Source organism: Dicentrarchus labrax, unplaced genomic scaffold, assembly GCF_905237075.1.
Source record: "Dicentrarchus labrax unplaced genomic scaffold, dlabrax2021, whole genome shotgun sequence".
Lineage (NCBI taxonomy): Eukaryota > Metazoa > Chordata > Actinopteri > Moronidae > Dicentrarchus > Dicentrarchus labrax.
This window is the reverse complement of record NW_026136718.1, coordinates 561,727-572,500: the sequence shown is the minus strand read 5'-3', so window position 1 is coordinate 572,500 and position 10,774 is coordinate 561,727. Positions and strand designations below refer to the sequence as shown.

The following is a 10,774-nucleotide window of genomic DNA, read 5'->3' as shown; positions in this document are numbered from 1 at the left end:
CAGATGTCACTTGTGCGTTATCAACTGTCCTGAGCAAAGACATTTCCCAGAATCCTCCTGGAGCCGACTGTGGAGTTTGTGATGACTGTTAAAGAGTTTTTAACCACAGAATGACTAAAACGCCACTGAGGGTTTAATGAGAGCGCCTCGTTTGCGTTCGATCCCGGGACGCTCATCCGTCTGAGAGCGAGAGAGTAAATGTACGACAGTGAGTCAGTGTCAGTGTGAGAAAGTGATAGAATCTATTTCTGTCCAACGTGACTCACTGCAGCTTTTATTGGAATCATCAATCTGTGAATAATCATCAATCTGTGAATAATCATCAATCTGTGAAGTCAAGATATCAAAAATAAATAAAAATGAACCTGCTGGTTTTCAGGTGGAAAGTTATTGATTGATTGGAATTATTGTAACATCTGGATTAATGAGTAGACAGGAAGTACGGTTAGTTTGATCTGAAATCAATAAGGTGATTATTGACTGAGTCTGAACATTCTGTAAGAGTCTGAAGGTCTGCTGGATCAGACCGTGTTTGTCCCGTCCAGATGTTCTGTTGTTTATCTGCAGACTGAGACTTCCTGTCTGGGTCTCTGTTGTGTCTCTGAGTTCTGGGTTTTCCCTCCGCTGACTCACCGTCTCTCTGCGCCGCCCCGAACTCATCTCAGTAACTCCTCAGCACCGACCTGACTCATGAGAGACGTCTCTGAATCAATGCTGTTCTAGGTTTTAAGGGTTTTCTCACTCTCATTTTATTAGGAAACAGCAGCTGAACCTGTGAGACTTCCTGTCCTCTGACTGCAGACCTACGGAAGCCTATTCCTGCCAATGTGAATGTGTCAGTCACCTGACCCGTTACTACAGTTATACAAAAACATAAAAAGAACAAACACACAGTCAGATCTGCAGATTAAACACTGCAGCTGTTGCTACAGGACACCTGCTGCAGGGACCACAAACAGCTAAAACTGCTAACTGCTAACATTATCATAAATATGTGCAGGATACGAACCAACCAATCAAATCACTCAAACGGGTCTGTCGGCAAGACGACGAGCAACGTCTGAATTCAGCGTTTTATTAATGGCCATCATGATGTTGTTACTTCAGCATCATATTGATCCGTTTATTGACATTAAATCACAGAAATATCGGATTATTTTGGGCTCAAACTGCCGCAGTGAGACAGATTAAAGAGTAGATACTAATAATCCTGCCAGTGAAGTAGCACGAGGAGAGTATTGAGGCACACACCATGAGAGGGTGACACTGACTCTCTCTTCAAAATGTGAACAGCTAATAATTAAAACTATTATATTCCTTTGTGATGACACATGGCTCTACTGTCCCGGACTCTGGGTTTCTCCTGTTTGGGTTCAGGTGTCTTTCATCCTGCCGGCAGGTAAAGGACGGGGGCGTGGGTGGAGGGTGGAGACATGGACAGAATGAGAGGAATAAGAAATGTCTTTCTTTATGCAAATAAGATGCAAACAGCATGCAAATGAGCCGAGGAATGTGAGAGAGAAGAGCTGCTGACGTCTGAGCTCTCAGGGTTCAAACTGCAGTACATTTGCATCGACTGCAGAGACAAGTCACAACAGGAGGACGGTGAGAGAGCGAGGCTGTCGTCATACTGAGGGTCAGCCTCTCTGTAACGCTGAACAACAACAATGAATCTGCTCTGGTTGTACCTGAACGCATCCTCACCTCCACCAACATTCATTATTGTTATACAATATATTTCATTTCATTCTTTTGTCCTCGTTAACGTCTCACTGAGAAACTAAAGGAATATTATTATAATATTATAATCCTTTATTGAATTTAATGAACCTTTAATGTCACTGTTAAACCTTTACTAAGCTTCTGTTGCTTTTTTAAGATTTATACACACTTTATTATGTATTTATTAACACTTTATATAATCTTATGAGGCCCTTATTACCTATTAACTAATGCGTATTAGCACCTAAATGTAAATTGTGATAAAAACATGGCAGCACATTTGTGTAAATAAATTCACCCAAAAATCATCACAACAGAACCACAAACATTGCTGGTTTTTGTTGCTGGTTCTTGTTGCTGGTTTTTGTTGCTGGTTCTTGTTGCTGGTTTTTGTTGCTGGTTCTTGTTGCTGGTTTCTGTTGCTGGTTCTTGTTACTGGTTCTTGTTACTGGTTCTTGTTACTGGTTCTTGTTGCTGGTTCTTGTTGCTGGTTTCTGTTGCTGGTTCTTGTTACTGGTTCTTGTTACTGGTTTCTGTTACTGGTTCTTGTTTCTGGTTTCTGTTGCTGGTTTCTGTTGCTGGTTCTTGTTGCTGGTTTCTGTTTCTGGTTCTTGTTACTGTTCTTGTTACTGGTTCTTGTTGCTGGTTCTTGTTACTGGTTCTTGTTAATGGTTTCTGTTGCTGGTTCTTGTTACTGGTTCTTGTTACTGGTTCTTGTTGCTAGTTCTTGTTACTGGTTTCTGTTGCTGGTTTCTGTTGCTGGTTCTTGTTACTGGTTCTTGTTGCTGGTTCTTGTTACTGGTTTCTGTTGCTGGTTTCTGTTGCTGGTTTCTGTTGCTGGTTCTTGTTGCTGGTTTCTGTTTCTGGTTCTTGTTGCCGGTTCTTGTTACTGTTCTTGTTACTGGTTCTTGTTGCTGGTTCTTGTTACTGGTTCTTGTTAATGGTTTCTGTTGCTGGTTCTTGTTACTGGTTCTTGTTACTGGTTCTTGTTGCTGGTTCTTGTTACTGGTTTCTGTTGCTGGTTTCTGTTGCTGGTTCTTGTTACTGGTTCTTGTTACTGGTTTCTGTTACTGGTTCTTGTTTCTGGTTTCTGTTGCTGGTTTCTGTTGCTGGTTCTTGTTGCTGGTTTCTGTTTCTGGTTCTTGTTACTGTTCTTGTTACTGGTTCTTGTTGCTGGTTCTTGTTACTGGTTCTTGTTAATGGTTCCTGTTGCTGGTTCTTGTTACTGGTTCTTGTTACTGGTTCCTGTTGCTAGTTCTTGTTACTGGTTCTTGTTACTGGTTCTTGTTGCTGGTTCTTGTTACTGGTTTCTGTTGCTGGTTTCTGTTGCTGGTTCTTGTTACTGGTTCTTGTTACTGGTTTCTGTTGCTGTTTTTTCTGTCTCAAGGTTTTCGTGAATTTGTTGAAAGGCCCATATTTCTATTAAATTTAGAGGTTTTGGTTCCTCATACTGACTTCGACTGACAGAAATCTAAAAATCTCCTGGCCCAGTTTCTCTTTTCTAAAAATACAGTTTTATTAAAGTCATTAACTGTCAGCCTATCGGACCGAGCTGTGGTCGTTTTTTCCACCTCAGCTCCACGCTGACTCCGCCCGTCTCGGCCTAAATGAGGCTTTTCTGGCTCCAGACGTGTGGTAAACCCAAACTGCAGACTTTAATCCATCTCTGCAGAAACCAGAGAGGGACCACACAGACTCTGCAGACTGGGTTCCTACAGTCTGACTCCCACACTGCATTTACAGACAGTGATTCAGGGTCTGAGAGCTGTCTGCACCACCAGGGTCCAGTCAGGAATCAGTCGCTTTTAGAGTTTTCCCTAAACTTCCTCCTGTGTCTGCACAGATCCAGAGTCAGTCTGCAGATTCTGTTAAACTGTCTCCTTTCAGACTCCCCCAGTGTCAAAAAGTCTGTCCACATCACAGCCTGCAGGCTTCATCAACCATCAAACCTTTTCCATAAATGGATTTTCTCTCATGTTTGGAGCTGCTGCTGGATGGTTTTCTGGGTGTTGCCGCTGCTGTGCTGCATTCCTGCGTCAGGAAGAGCAGCCGGAGAGGAATGTGAGGAATGCAGCCGGCATGTGACAACACTGACAGTCTGAGTCCACACAGACGCAACCTTCAGACTCAGAGCAGGGATTAGAGCTCTGTTACATCCAGTCAGACAATCTGTGACCCACAACCACACAGGGCTCACAGGACCCACCTGAGGGCTCACAGGACCCACCTGAGGGCTCACAGGACCCATCTGAGGGCTCACAGGACCCACCTGAGGGCTCACAGGACCCATCTGAGGGGCCATTAAAGCATGTCTTTTGCAGCTCAACTCATATTTTACATATTTTGTAGTAAATATATAAATATTTTTTATTTATTAGTGTTATGCACCAAAAAGTCAAGAAATATTTATTCTGATTTCACTGGTTACTTTGAGTTGACTGATATCACTGTCTGTCTTTATCCCGCCATTCACAGTCAGTCCCACATTGTCTCCGTCAGCGTCCTCTGAGACATTCGCTGTGTCCACAGAAGCTGCTGATCCCGGTTACATTGCCTGATCCCGGGGGTCCAAAGCTCTGGTGCTGCTGCTGTGAACACCAACACTCCCCCAGTGCTCTGATGGCTAAGCTAACAAGCTAACACCGGCTCCATTTGGCAGCGGTTACTTCACTGTCCATCAGGAAACTCTGTTAATCACAGAGAGTTGAAGCTGAGCAGCCGGAGGACGTCGGAGGGAAAACCAGGAAATATTTTTCCATAAAATCTGATCCGGTTTAACCAGAATCACTGAGTCCAGTTAGAAAGTAGGTGCTGTTTGACTTTAAAGTTAAAAGTTGAACGAGTCATTCTGCAGAAAACTGAGCAGTAACGTTACATAAACCTCTCCCTAAGGACAATGTAATCACTGCTTCCTCACATTCACTGTTTAAATCTGTTGCTGTCAGTGAGGGGACGCCCGACAGCAGCAGGGGGTCTGTGGGGGTCTGTGGGGGTCTGTGGGGGTCAGAAACCCTCAGCAGCTGTTGCAGCGTCTGTAAACCTCCTGAGCAGGTTTTCTATCTCCAGGTTTTGACTTTTAAGGCCTTTATTTCCACTTGTGACGTCACAGCGAGAGGTTTTAATCTGACCTGTGACCAGTTCAGATGGCCTGCAGTCTGACTCAGAGGGGGAGGAAGCACTGCGAGCGTTCACTGCAGGAGCACAAATACTCACTAACCTTCGCAGGTACTTTTATTTGATGCTTTTATAAGAATAAACCGACTAAAAAACTCTCAGAAGTCTTCAGATCTGCTGACACGTCTTCCAGCTGACCTCTGACCCCTCTGACCCCTCTGCTGCAGGGTCAACAGCTGGGGGCAGATTCACACCTCGAGTCCTTCAGAGCTCGAGAAACTGCAAACACTGATGAGAACGCTGATAAAGACTGCAGACGCTCCATCAGCTGATCGATTATCAGCTGCTTTAATAACAGATCAGTGCTTTTATTCTCTTAATTCTGTGTGCAACCAGGCTGTTCTTTCAAAATAAAAGCCCCAGAGAGTGATTATGTGAAGAGGGAAACTACAGACTGACATCCTGTTACAGTCAGTCAGTGTATCTTCTCTCTCTCAGCACCAAGCAGTAATAAAACCCTTTGTGTGTGTGTGTGTGTGTGTGTGTGTGTGTGTGTGTGTGTGTTAAACAGCAACAGGTGAGCACTGCCCGCTCAGCATGCTGGGAGCTCTGGGGGTCGTGACCTCAGCTGACCTCCGACTGTTTCACACCTCCTCAGGTAAACGAGGTCAGAGGTCACAAACAGAGTTTATTAAATGTTCACAGTTTATTATCTTAATGACACTGAATCTTCCCTGAACTGCGTCTGTCAGGCTGCAGCGTCTCTTCTTCCTCCTGAAGAGTCTGAACAGGTGAGACCTCCCTGCAGGTCAGACGTGTGTTCAGACTCTTAATCTGCTCTTGGAGGGTTTTTATTGGCTGCCTGTCGGATTCAGAGCTGCAGACATTTTGGGTGGGAAACAGACGTCTGACTCAGCGCCAAACTCCAGCCGGGTTTATGATTTCTGTTTATGAAGATGACAGTAATTAGTGCCGGTTTACCTGAAGCTCAGGTGAACTCAGTCAGCTGCTCTGCACTCACTTCCACCCTGAAATTAAAATACCTGAACAACATTCACACATCTTCACCTGAGAAACACACAGCAAACACTCTTTATTATCATTACTGTGCATCAAAGGCAAAGAACGTACGGAAGCTACAGAGCGTCATCTGAATTTAACAAAATGACAGCCGAGTGTGTGACAATGTGTCTCAACAGGACAGGAAGTAGATTTATTGTGAAAAATAACAATAAAGGCAGAACACATCTTTAAAAGGTGTTTTATTTACTTTGTTTTGTTTGTTGGATTTTTGTTTGTTTCTTTCCTTTGTTGTTGTTGTTCTTAATGTTAATCACATAATAATAAAAAAGTGTGCTGTGAATAATTGAATGGTAAATAAAATAATTTGTGGGAGCAGATTTCAAACAAAGTCAATGTAAAGACTCAAATTCTACCTCAGCCATGCTGTTAGCTAGCTAGCTAACTAATGAGTCTTCACTCTGTGTCACTAACAGCTGCAGATTGATTGACGGGTGAATGTCAGATATTATTGGTTGAATCAGTTAGTTCATGCTGACTGACTGTTTGCTGATTGGATCCTATATAAAAACAAAGTGAGTGTGTGTGAATGTTCTGTCAGACTGTTAAACAGAGGAACAATATAACTGAGGATGAGACCTTAAAGGGTCCAAATGTTTCTCTTCACCTTCCTGTTGCATTAATAATAAATAAATCTGTTATAATGTTAGAGTGTGAACAGACGTAAAGATGATGTAAAACTGTTGGAGGTTTTCTCGGCTGCAGACGCAGAGACGTCCTCCGCTCTGGGACTCTGTGTCGGTTTGTTTGAGGACTCTGACGGTTTCTCTTCTCTCCATGTGGCGTCAGACCGGTCTGACATTTGGACCCGGGCTATTTAAAGTGAGCCGGCTCTGGTCTGAGTCAGGGCTCGGAGAGTTTGGTCTGTCAGCTGCGTGTGTGTGTGGGTCGGCGCGGCGGTGTGTTTGCGTCTGTCGGCCGCAGGGCGAAGCCCCGAGTCTGCTGTGGGTGTTTTCTGAGTTTACGCTGATGAAACCAGCGTGAGTCACACTGAGGCTGTGTGTGTGTGTGTGTGTGTGTGTGTGTGTGTGTGTGTGTGTGTGTGTTTGTTCTGGGACATATTTTGGGATGAGCTGTTTTATGCTGCACGCTATCTGCACATTTTCTTCTTCCCACTGCAGAGACACGCCTCGACATGAGTGCTTTCACAACACTGAGTGTGTGTGTGTGAGTGTGTGTGAGTGTGTGTGTGTGTGTGTGTGTGTGTGTGTGTGTGTGTGTGTGTGTGTGTGTGAGTGTGTGTGTGTGTGTGTGTGTGTGTGTGTGTGTGTGTGTGTGTGTGTGTGTGTGTGTGTGTGTGTGTGTGTGTGTGTGTGTGTGTGTGGTGTGTGTGTGTGTGTTGTGTCTCTGTACTGTACAGTGCAGTTTTACATGCATAAATATAGAATTTCATTACATTATTAATATAAGTAATAAATAAATAATATGTACTGTATATTTTTAGCCTCTATCTCCTCTAAACTACACTGTTGTATATATTTTTTATAAATCCCTGAAAGCATCAACAACCTGCATCGCAATTTTTCAGAAAAGCTGCAGTGAAATCAGGAATTTCAACCAGCAACCAGAAAAATCCTTTATTTTGAAAGGTAGTACAGTTTCTAACATATTGTAATTGCGTATATTCGTAACTTACAGACTTTTCTGTTGTTATTTTCTGTGGAAGTTGTTTCACTTTCTATGAGCTCTTTACTGCTTCAGCTGATAAAATGTTTTTACCTGTAGGAACTATAAACTCTTTATATGAGCAGTTTGTAGTCAGAGTGTATTTTCTTCCTTTTGTTTGTCGGGGGGGGCTCTGCTGTGCTGTGGTCGGAGCCCCCCCCCTCTGCAGGGCGAGGCCTGTGGTGAAGGTGGTTTGGGGTGTTAGGAGGGTCTTCAGAAGCCGCTGTGGTGGGTTTGGGGGGTCGGCAAGGACTGGGGGGAGGGGGGGCTGTTGAGTTGGCGGTCGGAGGTCTATTATAGCCTATTTTTGTCTCCCCCCCCCCAGGTCCAACAAACACAGAGGGAGGAAGGGTGGGGCTCAGTTGATTGATGTACATTTACTATAAGTACAACACTTAAGTACTAGTTCGAGGTACTTGAGTGTTACAACATCTCAGAGGTAAACGTACTTTTACTGCTTTACTTTAGTTTTTATACTTTAAAGCTGCTGACCACCTGACCACTTGAATCCAACCTGTGGCCCTTTGCTGCGTGTCATCCTCTCTCTGCCCCCCTTTCCTGTCTGTCATCAGCTGTCACTATTCCATTAAGGCAATAAAAGCCCCCAATATTGTTTTTTGAAGTGGACAGAAACAGAATCAAACTCATTAAAGCGTCTCTGTTAGTGTTTCCAACAATCACCAACTCTGGTTTGGTGGAAATAAATCCTTAATTCACCGACGTAGATGATAAAATATTAGTGCAAAGAGCTCCAATAGCTGCAATGTAAACTAACGTTAATCCTCACATCGTCAAAGTCTGTCCACTAACAGCAGTGGTTGGTTTTATTTTAATCGTCTTTATCCTGACTCATAGCGCTAACTAATGCTAGCTAGCATGTGAAGAGGCCAAGGAGACGCTGAAGTAACGTTACATAAAGTCAAACACACAGAAACTGATAACCTGAGCTCATCCACACTCTGTATGTCTGCAGGACACCACAGATGCCTTTCAAACAAACTCTCTCACTGCGGTGAAACCCTGCGCTCCTCTGCGCCTCCTAACTTCCACAGGCAATGAAACCTCTTAATAACATAAACCATACTCAAATGATTCAACCCCCACATGCAAATAATATTAAATTATATTTATGTATTTTAACTTTTAAAGACGCAGAGACCATTTTACACGCCTTCATCTCATCACACCTGTATCACCGCAGCCTGTTTACCTGCCGGGACCAACGACCTATCCACCGACTGCAGGACCAACAGCTGCTCTTGTTTTATTGTGTTTATTTTTGGGGCTTTTTCCCTTTATTAGACTGAAAGAGGGGCAGAGAGGGAGAGAGGATGCCACTCAGCAAAGGGTCGGGCTCGAACCCACGGCCGCGGCAGCACGGACTCAGCCTTTGTACATGGGGGACCAGCTCTGCCAGGTCTACATGGTCTACATGGTCTCTCTCTGCTGTATCTGTGACCTTTTACGTACACAGCTCATACCTTTAGATCCCCGGGCAGAGGTCAGTTGTCTGTTCCACAGCGTTTAGGGACTCGAGGATCTGGAACCATCTGCCCGATAAAATCAGGTCGGCTGAGTCAGTGATTTCTTTTCTTCTTAAAACAGATTTTAATGTTTCTTAGTATCTTTAATTTCCTAAAGACTTCAACTTGTGTTCTTTCTCGTGTGTGTCACTGTGTGTGTGTGTGTGTGTGTGTGTGTGTGTCACTGTGTGTGTGTGTGTGTGTGTGTCTGTGTCCCTGTGTGTGTGTGTGTGTGTGTGTGTGTGTGTGTGTGTGTCACTGTGTGTGTGTGTGTGTGTGTGTGTGTGTGTGTGTGTGTGTGTCTGTGTGTGTGTGTGTGTGTGTGTGTGTGTGTGTCTGTCTGTGTGTGTCTGTGTCACTGTGTGTGTGTGTGTGTGTGTGTGTCTGTGTCACTGTGTGTGTGTATGTGTGTGTGTGTGTGTGTGTGTGTGTCTGTGTCACTGTGTGTGTGTGTGTGTGTGTGTGTGTGTGTCTGTGTGCCCTGTGTGTGTGTGTGTGTGTGTGTGTGTGTGTGTGTGTCTGTCTGTGTGACTGTCTGTGTGTGTGTGTGTGTGTGTGTGTGTGTGTGTGTGTGTGTGTGTGTCTGTGTCACTGTGTGTGTGTGTGTGTGTGTGTGTGTGTGTGTGTGTGTGTGTGTGTGTTCAATCTCAGGTGAGGTCACTCTGTTAACATCACAATGACAGCAGAGGAACCACAGGGGCCCAGTGCATCATGGGAGGTAGCGTGACGGGCTGCAGTCACCTGAAGAACCTCAGTTCACTTTAACTTTCATGTCATTGATCTTTATATATTGATCAGTTCCACTCAGTGATCAGCTGATCTATCGTGATCAATATCTATTGATGTGATATTTGTAAACATACAGATATTAAAAATATGTTTTATTGATCACAATAACAATAAGAATCCAAATCAAATCAAATCAATCAGAAATGTTATCAGGATAAACTGTAATAAAGAGTCAGGAACTGAATATAAAGTCAGTGAATGTGGGTCTGTTAGAGGTTTAAGAGCCGCTCTCTGATTGGCCCCTGAGGGCCCACAGCTGATCACATGAACAATATGTTGTTGATCAGTTGGGAAGCTGTGATCAATGAGCGGGAGACGTGAATACGAATGCAGGAAACGAGAACGTGAAAGCAAACAGTCAGTCAGCTGATAATGTGACACTGATGCTAATGCTAATGCTACCTGCAGTGAGGCTAATGTCTTTACAGCAGGGACCCCCCCCCCAACACACACACACACACACACACACACTGCTGACCCCCCCAACACACACACACACACACACACACACACACACACACTGCTGCCCCCCCCCAGTGTGTCTCCATAAACACAACAAACAACATTATTGTTTACAAGATGAAACAGGTGGGGGGGGCACTTTGACCCTTTAATGTTGTAGAAGTGAACTTTCTTTGAAGCTGTTAGTCGACAAACTTTAATCGTTTATATTATTATTATTATTATTATTATTATTATTATGGAAGCTCATTAATGCCAAGAGAATAAAATAAGTATTAGTACTTCACAGCTTCACTGCCCCGTGTGCTAACGGCTCACAGTGTTTGGCTAGTTACTCAAAAATGTCCTGGCCAACAGTAATTAGTTACTCTACTAGTTACTGTAGAAAGTAATATTATTGGCAGTAATGAGTTACTGCC

The 10,774-nt window shown here is 43.9% G+C and overlaps 1 pseudogene; it reads right to left on the bottom strand.

The window, feature by feature from the left end:
* Window positions 1-2,030: 2,030 nt before the first annotated feature.
* On the bottom strand, window positions 2,031-4,024 carry LOC127350630 (adenylate cyclase, terminal-differentiation specific-like; annotated as a pseudogene).
* Window positions 4,025-10,774: the final 6,750 nt, after the last annotated feature.